Raw genomic sequence first — 13643 nt, 5'->3', positions numbered from 1 at the left:
TCCAACTGTCAAATTCAATGTCAATTTCAATTTCAATTCCAACTGTCAAATTCAATTCAATTTCAACTGCCAAATTCGATGCAATCTCAACTCTCCAATCTCAATTTCAAATCATGTCAACTGTCAAATTCGATGCAATCCCAGCTCTCCAATCTCAATTTCAAATCATGTCAACTGTCAAATTCGAAGCAATCTCAATTTCAATTCAATGACAAATTCGAAGCAATCTCAATTTCAATTCAGTGTCAATTCGAAGCAATTTCCAATCTCAATTTCAATTTCAATGTCAATCTCCAATTTCAACCCAATCTCAATGTCAATGTCAATATCCAATCTCAATGTCAATGTCAATGTCAATATCCAATGTCAATGTCAATTTCAACTTTCAATTCAATTCCAATCCAATCTCAATGTCAAATGCAACTCTCCAATCCAATGTCAATGTCTATGTCTCAATTCAATTCCAATTTCCAATGTCTCTTTCAATTTCAACTCTCAATCCAATGTCTATGCCTATGTCTCTGCTCAATCTCAACTCTCAATCTCTCTTTCAATTTCAACTTTCAATTCAATCCAAATCAATGTCAATTCACTCTCAATTTACTCTTGGGCCAACCAAAATGGTCATGCCTACCTTCAAATCAAGTCAATGACAATTTACCCTCAATTGGTATCTTGTTAAACCAGACTTTCAATTTGTATCTCGTTACTGGTCAAGTGCCAGGTTCGATCCAAAGAAGAACCACTTGTACCTGCTTATATGCCTATGCTTCCGGACAAACGACAAGTTCAACCCAAAGAACAGTTTGTACCCAGCTTATGCTTTGTTATCGGTCAAACGGCAAGTTCAATCTAAAAGAACAGTTTGCACCCTCCCACATGACGTGGTGATAATCCAACAAGCAAGTTCGATCCAAAGAACAACTTGTATCAACCCTTTTGTCTATACCTCCAGCCAAACAGCCAGTTCGATCCAAAGAACGGTTTGTGTCTGTCTATCTGTTTGTATCTTCAATCAAGTGTCGAGTTCGATCCAAAGAACAGCTTGTATCTGCCTATATGTCTATGTTTCCGGTCAGGTGCCAAGTTCGATCCCAAGAACAGCTTGTACCTATCTCTTGTCTTGTGTTCCTTGGTCAAGTGACTAGTTCGATCCAAAGAACAACTTGTACCCTTTTCCTATCCCCTGGTTTGTCCACCCTGTCAATGTCCATCTGAACCCCCAGTGACATGACATGTTCCATGGACTCCATTTGTTTGTCTTGCATTCATAATCAAAGTATTGCATGGCATTCATATCTTTGAAACTCTGAAAGCGTATTTTTATGTCCAAAAGCAGTGTAAATGTTAATATTTAAGTATCTTCGTCCCGTCAACTCTAAGACTTCGCCTCTTGACTCTCCGGACAAAGAAACTTAAATAGGGGCAGCTGTTATACCCTAATTTTGGACCTAAAAATACTTGCTCAATTCTTCCTTTCTTGCATTTCAAGTCATTTGATATGTCTTTGATCAGTTGCATCTTCCTCTGCATTTTATTCCAATGTTATTTGCAAAATTCACATAGAAGGGTATTTTAGTCATTTCCTGCATTCAACTCATTTTAGTCTTTGAAAATTGTTTGAGTCTTTTCAATTGGTTTGTATAAGTCCTTATTTCAATTCTATGTCAAAATCCAGTTCAAAAATTGCATTTGAAGTCATTTTGAGTCAGTTTTGCCCCTAGGGGCATTTTAGTCTTTTCATGTGTTAAAGCCCTGGTTAAATCTTAAAAATTGTCTCTGAGTCCTTCAAATTGGTTTAAATGAATTTTTGTTTCAATTCCCTGTTAAAAATCCATCTTAAAATTGCATCTGAGTCTTTTTTAGTCGTTTTGGCCCCAGGGGCATTTTGGTCATTTCACACGAAATTTCGGCAGAGAGAGGTTACTTTAAAGTACCTCATTTAAGCCATTGGTTCGTTTTATTCCGTTTTGTCAATTTTAATCGTCTCACTTTACGTTATTTTCCATTTTACCAATTTTAATCCAATTTTATTTTAAATTTCATTCTAAATCCTAAAGTTTCTAAAATTGCATTTTGGCCCTTTATGTTATTTTGTTTTAAGATTTTTTTTATTTTTAGGTCAAATTTCGTTTAAGTCCTTTTTGATCAATTACACTTTAGTCCCCAAAGTTCCAAATATTGCAAGATAGTCTTTTTTTGTCCAGGTCATCTTTTTTAGTTTTTATTTTTTGCAGGTCAGTCCCTTTAATTCTCAAAATTGCAGGATGGTCCTTGAGTCCAAAATACAGCAAGGCCGAAGCCAACTAAGCCTAAATCCACATGTCAGCAGTTCATTGGTCCAACATCACACTTGGCAGCCTATAAATAGGCCACATCACCCAATGCAGTGCCAGAATCAATGATCACGCGCCAACTCATCAAACCACAGAAACAGAATCAAAATTTTCTCTCTCTTGGCAGTTAGATCAAAATTCAGAAACTACCAAGAACAATGAAGAACTCAACGAAACCCTAGTTTTCCAGAATCAGAATCAAGTCAAAATTGAAGCAATTGCTTCGTAGTTCTCAGGGATTCAAGGACGAATCTTCATCACTGAACTACGACCCCTGCAATTCCAGCACCAAATCATTTGGTACGATCACAGAGGGTTTGAGAGGAGCAAGAAGAAGAAGAATTGAAGCAAGATCACAGTTCGAAGAAGAAGGAGATCAAAACACCGATTTATTTTCGGTTTCGAAGCTTACCAGAAGCATCAACGATTGCGTGGATCTTTTTTGTTCGAATCTCCGAATCAAACTCAGGTAATCACCCAAACTCCTTCGTTTTTCATTGCAAGAAGCTCAACGAAGCTCAACGAACACAAATAAACGGTGAATTGAAGAAAAGCTTCGAAAAATTCGAAGGATTTTGAAGTAAAACCCTAAAAGATGTGAACCTTCAAAGATTCACCGTTTATTCCTTGAAACGAGGCTTGAAATCATCATAAGTAAATAAAATACTTCAGTTTAGGGTTTCGTCTCATCATATTCAAAAAACTTTCAAAAGATTCGAAATGAAACCCTAAAATACAGATCTGCAAAATTCACCGTTCGTTTTTTACAAAATCAAGTCCAAATTCATCATCAGCAGAGAAAACAACATAGATTAAAGCCTCGTTTCAAAAAGTGTGAAGAGTTTTGAAAAATCTGAAAACCGTAAAGTTTGAGTTTCGATCTACATAGATTCAGGTCTTATTTGCCATTTGTGATGCTTGATTCGTGTTTAGGCTAAAAAATGAACGGTAAAAAGTTTTAGATCGTTAAGTTTTGTTGAGTTTAGGGTTTCATCGTCACCGGCGGTGGCTATTTCCGCCGGAGAAGACGGTGGAGAGTTAGAGAGAGAAGAGAGAGTCTGAAGGTTAGAGAGAGAAGTAGAAGGGACGAATGAGGCTTGGACCGGCCTCTTAGAATATATAGAGGGATTGAACCAGACCGGTTCACCTGAACCAGTCTGGTTCATCCCTGAACCTTCACCCTGACCGTTTGATCTGTCCCTCAAAAACGTGTATGGTGTAGATCTGTTGTTCCTGTATGCTTGATATGCCTTATGGTGCGCTGCTTGTTCGTAACCGTTTGATCTAGGGTTGGCAGATCCTGGATCAATCCAACGTCCCTGGTACGTTTGGATAGTCCAGGATCCATATTCCCTTGGGCCTGGATTCCTCCCTTTCGTTTTTGTGCTGCTTTTTGCTATATACACCATTTTTCTTGCTACTGGGACCCCTGCCTTGCCTTATTTTTTTTACAAAATTCCAAATAAATTTCCAAGAGTCTTTGGTGTTTTCTTTAGTGTTTTTTATGATAGTTTTGTATGATAGAAGTGGACAAAAAATAGGTGTATTAATTCTTGTTACTTGTTTGCCTTTTCTTGGCATTTTTTTGTGGAATATTGCTATGATTTGACCATGATATTTTGTTATGTAGTATTGATACAAGATATGTGACTTTGTGATGTGTTTATCTCTGAACATGTGCTTGTTTTGTGTGTCCAAGTATGAGTTTCTTGTCTTGCAAGTAATGAGAAATCTCTTGTAAAAATAAAGTGTAAAATATGCTTAAAAGTGTGCTATAAAGTTTGGCATGGCATTTCCTCTTAATTCTTGTGTTAGAGCTGAACTAAATACTTTGTAAAGTGTCAAAATGTTAGGATTATAGGTCATGTGTTTGCTTTGCTATTGTGGTGAACTTTTAGGCATGTTTTGATACTTGTTTTGGCTAAGTTTTTGTCATTTAGTTAGTGCTATCTTCTTGCTTATAATTACTACTCTATTATGCCTTGTTTTAACTAACCATCCTATTTCATGCCTCATATTTTTTTCATAAGCATTACCACTTCATCCCATATTCATTTGACTTCTTGCACTTTAAGCTTCACCAAAATTAGAATGTAACACTTAGGACTTTTTGTACTTTGCTTTTATGCAATCTTAATTTCTTGGCAAAGAGGCCATAGAATGTATCTAGGGTATGATGTAAAGGACAATGGACTCTAATAATGTACACCGACACAAGCACCGACACATGCACACACATCACTATAATATAGCTAGAATATGCATGTTTAGATGTATGCTTAGGATTGTATGTTTAAATGAATGTTTAGGATTCATACTTAGAAAAAATCAATTTTCCAAAAAGCATGAACAAACTTCACTCAAACCACTTTCAAAATAAACCTTGGGATCAAAATCCCATTGCATTTTCCCTTTTATTTTCTTAATCAAATTTCAATGAAAAATAATCACACTTTGACCATATTTTGCAAATCACTAATCCAACCTCACAAATTCATAAATCTCATGCCCTTGAGGCCTCTTTCTCTCATTCTTCAAAATTCCCATTTTCAAACTTAAAATCAACCAACAAAAACAAAAACCTTTTTGGAAGAGAACTACGGTGGATTTGATCCTTTAAACGGGTACGTAGGCAGGGAACAAAATTCCTTCAATTCAACTAAAATAAAAATCCAAAAACATTCTTCTCCCTCCAATTCTTCACTTAGCAAACTTTAGGTGTAAATATCATTTCAAATAGCATTTAAAAATAAAGCGCGCGCGTAGAAATTAAAGACGTTTCCTATAGGATACTATAGTCGTTATGGGTGCCTAACACCTTCCCGTAGCGAAAACAACTCCCGGACCTCGATTCTCAAGGGTTTTGCTTACTTTTTCCCTTCCCAAGAAAAAATAAGATATCACCGGTTAAAAAGGTTCAAACGTAATCAATGTTTGACACCCGAAAACCAAGATAAAACAAGAAGCATATGCTTTGATCGAGGACATGGCACAAAACCACTTCCAGTGGACCTACGGAAGGGACACCACTAATGTTGCTCCTTCACCCTCTCAGAGAGAGGTAGGTATGTATGAAAATTCTTCCCTTGATCATCTAGCTGCTAAGGTTGACACACTCACACAAAAATTTGATAAAATAAATACTAGTGCTGTCACACCTGCCCCTGTATCACCTCTTTGTGAAGTTTGTGGTGTATTTGGCCATATTGGCATTGATTGCCAACTAGGTAGTGTTGTTAGAAGTCCTGAGCAAGTAAACTATGCTCAATATAATCAAGGGTTTAAAAACAATCAATTTTTTTTTCAAACCCCTCAAAATCTTTTCGGACAACAAACAACACCACCCGGTTATGCAAACAACCAAGGAGTTCCTCAAAAATCCAGCTTGGAAATTTTACTAGAAAAATGTGTTATTGATCAATCGAAGCAGCTCTAAGAGCTTAAAAATCAAACTGAATTTTTGAAGGACTCTCTTGCCAAACATACATCGAACGTAGACTCCATAGTTACTCACAGTAAGGTGATAGAGACTCTGACTTCTCAAGTACCCCAACAGGTGGCTACTCCCTCTCAAACCTCCGAAGTCCTTCTAGGCCAAACCAAAACCAACCCCAAAGACCATATATGATGACATTCTGTCATTACGTAATATTAGGGACTTATTGTGACATTTTGATAGAGTTCTTATGCAATTTCTACTGTTCTGGAGTGCAAAAAGCTTAAATGTTGAAGTCTGTTCGAAGGAAATCGCGCCACGCCAATTTCAAGCCGTGCTGCGATTTTTGAAGCAAAATTACATACTCCTTGTTTGAGGGAAATCGCGGCACGCCTATATACATGGCGCGGCGCGATTTTGACGGGTCAGGCCCATGACTTCTATAAATACTGCACTCAATCTGAAGAACAAGGGGACGATTTTGGAGAGCAAAGTGCGATTTTGAGACATCGGAGACGGCTAGAAGGGCGATTTCTTCAACCTTTTACCAATTCATGTATGTTTTAATTATTTCATTGATTATGCTATTTGTAAACTCGATTATGAGTAGCTAAATCTCTTAGAGATTAGATCCGAGATGAATCTTTGTAACCCTAATTGACACATGTTGCTGTGAAACTCTATTTTGTTTATGAATTCAATTCTAGTTTATTCAATTCAATTGTTCTTAATGCTTTTTATATCTTGATCACATATAACTTGATTTCGTGAGAACGAATGACCACTGACCATGGCTTTCGACTTAGACCTAATTGAATTGTTCTAATAAACAGGGTTAGTCTAGGAATAGAGAATCGTTTGTTAGTGATAATAGGTTAACGTTCGGTAAAACCTTCAAGAATTATTAGACCACCTAAGGAATTAGGGGCTGTAGTTTAAAAAGAGGGTCCTAACTCAAGGGATTGATTAGGGCTATTTTGTTAATCATCGTAAACTAGAAGAGGGTTCATAACAAATAGGTGCAGTAGACCAATTAGGGGAACTTAGAGGATTCGACGGATCTGATCTCATCTCTCCCATATTTTCTTAATCAAATCTCTACTTTTTTATTTGATTTCTTAAAATCAAACCAAATCTACTGCCTAGTGGCAAAACAAAATAAACTTTTATACATCCTAATTATATAACGCAATTGAATTATTGAAGTTAAAAACAGTCCTCGTGGGAACGATATTTTTACTACTTCGATAGTTATTGGTACACTTGCCAAACGTCTATCAAGTTTTTGGCGCCGTTGTCGGGGACTGTTGAATTATTTCAACAAGGCAATTACGTTATAATTTAGGGTTTTTGCAATTTAATTTTTCTGTTTTTAATTTTTTATTTTTCCGTTTTCATATTCACTTGATTACTTTGCGTTGTGCAGTGCTACTAAGGTATTTTGCTGTTTATGCGAGGTAAACAGAGCTCGGACGACTTAGAGTACGATCCGGAAATTGAAAGAACTGCTAGAGCACTTCGGAAAGCTGTCCGATCGCAAAGGTTAGCTCAATCCGTTCCACCGGGTGTTCGAGAACAAGTACCGGAGCAACTCTCAAGTGAATCTGAAACAATCTCTTCTCCTAAATCTGCAACTATGGAAGGAGAAGGAGTTGTACCACCAAGACCTAAGCTTGGAGACTACGGGTTAGCCACTCATCGCGGTCAACTGACCCACACTTTTCAACCAGCTAAACCCGTAGCATTCGACATCAAGACAACTGTCCTCAACGGTTTAAGGGACAAGCAATTCGATGGGACTGAAGCTATGAGTCCTCATGAACACTTGAGCCGTTTTGCTGAAACCTGCGAGTTTTGTGTGCAACCAGCCACCGTGACTGAAGCACAAAAGAAGCTAAGGCTATTTCCTTTCACCTTGACGGGAAGAGCAAAAGATTGGTTGCTAACAATTCCAAACGGGACTGTCCAAACATGGGAAGAGTTAGAGCTGAAGTTCTTGGAGAAATACTTCCCTATGTCTAAGTATTGGGACAAGAAGATGGAGATCTCTAACTTCAAGCAAGGAGAAGGTGAATCATTGTATGATGCTTGGGAGCGATTCAATTTGCTTCTCAAGAGATGCCCTAATCATGAGTTCACCGAGAAGCAATACCTCCAAATCTTCACTGAGGGGGTAACACCAAACACTCGAATGTTCTTAGATGCTTCCGCGGGAGGTAGTCTCAAGAGCAAAACTGATCATGAAGTCCAAGCTTTGATAGAAAACATGGCTGGAAACGAGTATCGTGCTGAAGCTAAGAAGAAGGAAAGAGGAGTGTTTGGGGTGAGTGAACAAACTGCTATCCTTGCTAACCAAGCAGCGATGAACAAACAGATCGAAGCTCTAACTAAGGAGTTTCAAGGCTTCACTTTGGCTCATAAGCAACAACAAGTAGCTGCAATCAAGTGTGACTTATGTGGTGAAGAACATCCCAACGGTGAATGTGTTCCAGAAGGGTCAAATGAAGAAGCTAACTTCATGGGAGGTTATCAAAGGCAGAATCAATACTACAATTCAGGCATCAACAAGCATCCCAATCTAAGCTACTCAAATAACAATGCTTTGAACTCTCAGATGCTCACTCCTCCTCAACAACAGCAAAGGAAGCCATCAGCTCTTGAGGAAACTATGATGAACTTCATGAAGATGACTCAAGGCAACTTTGAAGAGATGAAGAAGAGTCAAGAAGCTGAAAGAAAGAACAATGAAGCTTCTAGGAAGATGCTTCAAACTCAACTGGGGCAATTAGCTAAGCAATTGGCTGAACAAAGTAAAGGCGGATTCTCAGGTAACACTAAAGATAACCCTAAGAATGAGTCTTGTAATGCTATTGAATTGAGGAGCAAAAAGGTTTTGACACCTTTAGTTCCAAAAGCTCCAAAGAAGGTTGATGATGTAGTTGAGGTAGAGGAGGATGATGTAGTTGAAAAAAATGATGAGGGTGTAGTTGAAAAAGAAAATGATCATGGAGTAGTTGAAAACGAAAGGAAGAAAAAAATAGAGGGAGAAAAAAGTGAGAAGTTAATTGATGAAGATTCAATCTTGAGGAAGTCGAAGAGTCAAATTTTGAAAGATGGAGACAAACCACAGGTTATTCCATCATATGTGAAGCTTCCATACCCTCACCTTTCAAAGAAGAAAGAAAAGGATGAAGGCCAATTCAAGAAATTCATGCAACTTTTCTCACAACTTCAGGTGAATATTCCTTTCGGCGAAGCTCTCGATCAAATGCCGTTGTATGCTAAGTTCATGAAAGACTTGTTGACTAAACGAAGGAAGCCTAAGGATGATGAGAACATAGCACTTTCTGAGAATTGTAGTGCTATTCTTCAAAAGAAGCTGCCACCTAAGCTGAAGGATCCTGGTGCTTTTACTATCCCTTGTTCAATTGGACCGGTAGACATTGGAAGAGCTTTATGTGACTTGGGAGCAAGTATAAATCTGATGCCTCTTTCAATGATGAAGAAGCTTAAGTGTGGGGAACCAAAACCAACAAGAATGACCATTACTTTAGCTGATCGGTCAATCTCTTATCCTTTCGGTATACTTGAAGATGTGCTAGTCAAGGTTAATGACTTGGTGTTCCCAGCAGATTTTGTGGTCCTAGACATGGCTGAAGATGAAGACATGCCACTCATTCTAGGAAGACCTTTCCTTGCAACTGGTCGTGCTTTGATTGATGTTGAACGTGGAGAGCTAATGTTGAGTTTTCATAAGGAGCAGGTAGTCTTCAATATCTTTGAGGCAATGAAGCACCAAGATGAGAATCCCAAGTGTTACCGGATTGACGTTGTGGAAAAAACAGTCGAAGATAAATCCCTTGAATCTCAATCTATTCAATCTACGGAGATGGAAAGTGTGGAATCTATAGTTAGACAAGAAGTGATTGAAGATCTTGGAAAGATAGAGGGTGTTAAGCAACTGGAAGTAAGCAAAGGACAGATGCAACAACAATCATCAGGAGACATCCGTGACAATAAGTATGGGGGATTGACAACTGGTAACAATGAAATAAAGACTACTACCACTGGTCCAGGTGGTAAATTGGCTTATAGAAGGATTCCCTGTGGGATGCGTAATGGGCCGGCTGCTTTTCAATGGTGTATGCTTTCAACTCTCTCTGATACTTTAGAAAGAATTAGGAGGTACTGTGACGAAGGGTTGGCAAGAAACAAGCCTGTTGATGAAGCTGTGGACCTAAAGAAGTCTGGTGCACAAGGAACATTCAAGGGTAAGGAACAAAAGCTGAAACGGTACCGTGAAGGAGGACTCCCAAACAATGAAGAGGGAGCCACATCAACTGATCCTTAGGGATAGTCATCAGTCAAGCTAGTGATGGTAAAGAAGCGCTGAGTGGGAGGCAACCCACTATTTATTTTTCAGGTATGATTTTATTGCTTTCAAATACAAAAATACAAAAATATTTTTCTTTTCTTTTTAATACGAGGCAGGAAAGTTTTAAAAAAATTTGTTCAAGTATACCTCCTGCAAAGAAAATCATGCAAGGTACTGATGTCTTGCATGATTCTTTCCTCAAAAGTTTTTCAAAAATTCAAGGAACTCAGAAATTTTTCAAGAAAACAAAATTTTTGGCCTGAGGAAGCAAAGCATGCTCCCTGTTTGATCAAAATTGCGCCGCGCCTTGTTATATGGCGTGCCGCGATTTTGCCTACCAGTCTATAAAAACCCAGCTTTTCCACCATTTTTCCCATTCCATTCTTCCTACTTTTCTCTACCAAAAATTTCCCTAGACTTCCCATTCACGAATTTTTCCCATCTTAATCTACCTTATCACTTCCTAAACATCATCAAACCACAATCCAATCACAAATTCATCAATCCAAACCATTATCATTAACAATCCATCACAACCCATCATAATTTTCCCAAACTTCACAAAACTTCCTTTTCACCATCTTCCTTAACCACAAATGGCCTCCAATCCACGAAACACCCACTCAAAGAAAGCCACCAACCCCAAGCCATCCACAAGCAAAGCCAAACGCCCTCGTACCGCATCCGAACCACCCGAAAACGCCATTCATTTTATCAATGACCAAGCCCAAGAGTTCCACAAAGCCATGAAAAGTTTTGAAGTTGTGGGGGAGAGGAAGTTTGAATTCACAAAGCTTGTGAATTATCCGTTCTTTGAGGCTGAGTTACGAAGGAGAGGGTGGACGAAGTTGAATGAGATGATCGATGAAGCGAACAACAAAACCGTGATCGTCAAATTCTTTGCAAATGCACGGGTTTCCGATACACCCTTTCAATCTTTTGTTTGGGGCAAGATCATTGATTTCAGCCCTGAAGCCCTTAATGCATTGCTGAATGTTCAACCGCCGTGTTGGGTTGAGAAACTGAGGAGGGAAATCACTGACGATTTCAATACCACCGAGCAAGATCAAGGGGATGGCATCTTCGAAGGATTGAGGACACCTGGGGCTGGACACTCGGATGATGATATTAACATGGGCTGATCTACTGATGGATTAGCATTTTCTGCTTTGTATTTTATTTTCAGTTATTTTTCTTTTGATGTATTTTCTTTATTTTCCTTTTAATGTCGAAGTCCATTGAACTTATTTCCCTATTGTAATTGCTCCTGCACTTGTTTTATTAATTAATTTGTTTTGTTTCATGTGACCTATTCCAGTTTAGTAACATTTGTTTGATGAAACGGTATTCCAAAAGTTCTAAAGGAGGGGTGACTTGATTCAAAGGCGAAGTGTACGGCGTTGCTAGGTAGTCACATACTCCCAGAAATCTCAGCCATAAGGTTCATTGCCAAATCTTGTTTTTCAATTTACTTATATTTAGATTAGTTTTCCATGCAACTACATTTCTAGAACTTGCATTGTTTCTCTATTATTGATTGGTCTTTGTCAATTACACACTGAGGCAAAAGTGCTTGGTCCTGTGAGCCTTTTTGAAGCCTACCCTGTTTTAATTTGTTGAATTTATCCTTTCTTAACCAATTGTGAGCCGGTAGGATTAGAACTTTTTGTTCGGTGACAAACTACATTACAAGCCTAGAGACTTTTAGGACTTGTCCCTTAATGAATTTCTGAGTTAAGGCATTGTAGAATGTTGCTAAAGATTAAGTTTGGGGTTGCTATTGGAATTTGCAACCAACTAAGTTTGGGGTGGGGGTACTAGAGAATAAGAGAACAAAAATGAAAGAAATATGAGATTGTCATGCAAAATATACACATAAAAATGGTGTATCAAAAAAAAAAAAAGAAATTGAATGATGAAAAAGGGACAAAACATTGAAAATCCGAGTAACTTCAAACTCGATTGTCCCTAAATGTTAAAAATATTCTCTAGTACCTTTGCATTGATTGTATTTCCACAAGGTGAATGATCGAAGGATTGAATTTTGTGCTATAATTTCCGTAGGAATGCCTAACTCAAATTTTGTGTAGCCTACTTATCCAAAAATATCCCACCTTTCACCTAAGCCCCGTTACAACCCTAAGACCTCAAAAGTGTGTAATGATATTGACTTTGATTGATGTTTAGAAACTTTTCAAGCGTATGGTAATATGTAGACCTGCATGTCGACTGGTAGAACCCTATTTCATATTGTTGCGTGGAGTTGTGAATTGGTGGATGCGAACAAGTCAAACTAGCTCATCTTTAGCTAGAAGGAGAATGAACTTTTGGGTACTATCATTTTGTCAGGTAACTGTTATTTTACTGTCGTTTGTCACTGTTGCAAGCAAATTCCTTGAGGACAAGGAATGGTTTAAGTTTGGGGTTGTGATGACATTCTGTCATTACGTAATATTAGGGACTTATTGTGACATTTTGATAGAGTTCTTATGCAATTTCTACTGTTCTGGAGTGCAAAAAGCTTAAATGTTGAAGTCTGTTCGAAGGAAATCGCGCCACGCCAATTTCAAGCCGTGCTGCGATTTTTGAAGCAAAATTACATACTCCCTGTTTGAGGGAAATCGCGGCACGCCAATATACATGGCGCGGCGCGATTTTGACGGGTCAGGCCCATGACTTCTATAAATACTGCACTCAATCTGAAGAACAAGGGGACGATTTTGGAGAGCAAAGTGCGATTTTGAGACATCGGAGACGGCTAGAAGGGCGATTTCTTCAACCTTTTACCAATTCATGTATGTTTTAATTATTTCATTGATTATGCTATTTGTAAACTCGATTATGAGTAGCTAAATCTCTTAGAGATTAGATCCGAGATGAATCTTTGTAACCCTAATTGACACATGTTGCTGTGAAACTCTATTTTGTTTATGAATTCAATTCTAGTTTATTCAATTCAATTGTTCTTAATGCTTTTTATATCTTGATCACATATAACTTGATTTCGTGAGAACGAATGACCACTGACCATGGCTTTCGACTTAGACCTAATTGAATTGTTCTAATAAACAGGGTTAGTCTAGGAATAGAGAATCGTTTGTTAGTGATAATAGGTTAACGTTCGGTAAAACCTTCAAGAATTATTAGACCACCTAAGGAATTAGGGGCTGTAGTTTAAAAAGAGGGTCCTAACTCAAGGGATTGATTAGGGCTATTGATGAGTCATAGATAGTCTATTTTATTGCTTTATTTAGTTTAGTTTTATTTAAGATTTGATTTGATTTTATTGCATTTTATTTCCTTTTAGAATATTTTACTTTAAATTGTCTTTTATTATATTTTAGGAACGAATATATGGTGGAAGGTGTCTTGGAGCAAAAGAAAGAGGACTGGAGCAAATACAGTACAAGAATATGAAGATACGAGACAAAAATATGTCTCTACCAAGTCAGAAGCTTGGCACGGCCCGTGCCAACATGTGGCACGGCCGTGCCAC

At 38.0% G+C, this 13643-nt stretch overlaps 1 non-coding gene across 1 annotated transcript; it reads right to left on the bottom strand.

Moving 5' to 3' along the window:
- Positions 1-7801: 7801 nt before the first annotated feature.
- On the bottom strand, positions 7802-7908 carry LOC146924478 (small nucleolar RNA R71). Its single transcript, XR_015013027.1, has one exon. It is a non-coding gene; the product is annotated as a small nucleolar RNA R71 (small nucleolar RNA).
- Between the last annotated feature and the right edge of the window lie 5735 nt (positions 7909-13643).

Source organism: Medicago sativa, chromosome 5, assembly GCF_051527215.1.
Source record: "Medicago sativa cultivar Bolivia chromosome 5, Bolivia_mono, whole genome shotgun sequence".
Classification (NCBI taxonomy): domain Eukaryota; kingdom Viridiplantae; phylum Streptophyta; class Magnoliopsida; order Fabales; family Fabaceae; genus Medicago; species Medicago sativa.
The sequence above is the reverse complement of the archived record's forward strand: the minus strand, read 5'-3'. Positions and strand labels throughout refer to the sequence as shown.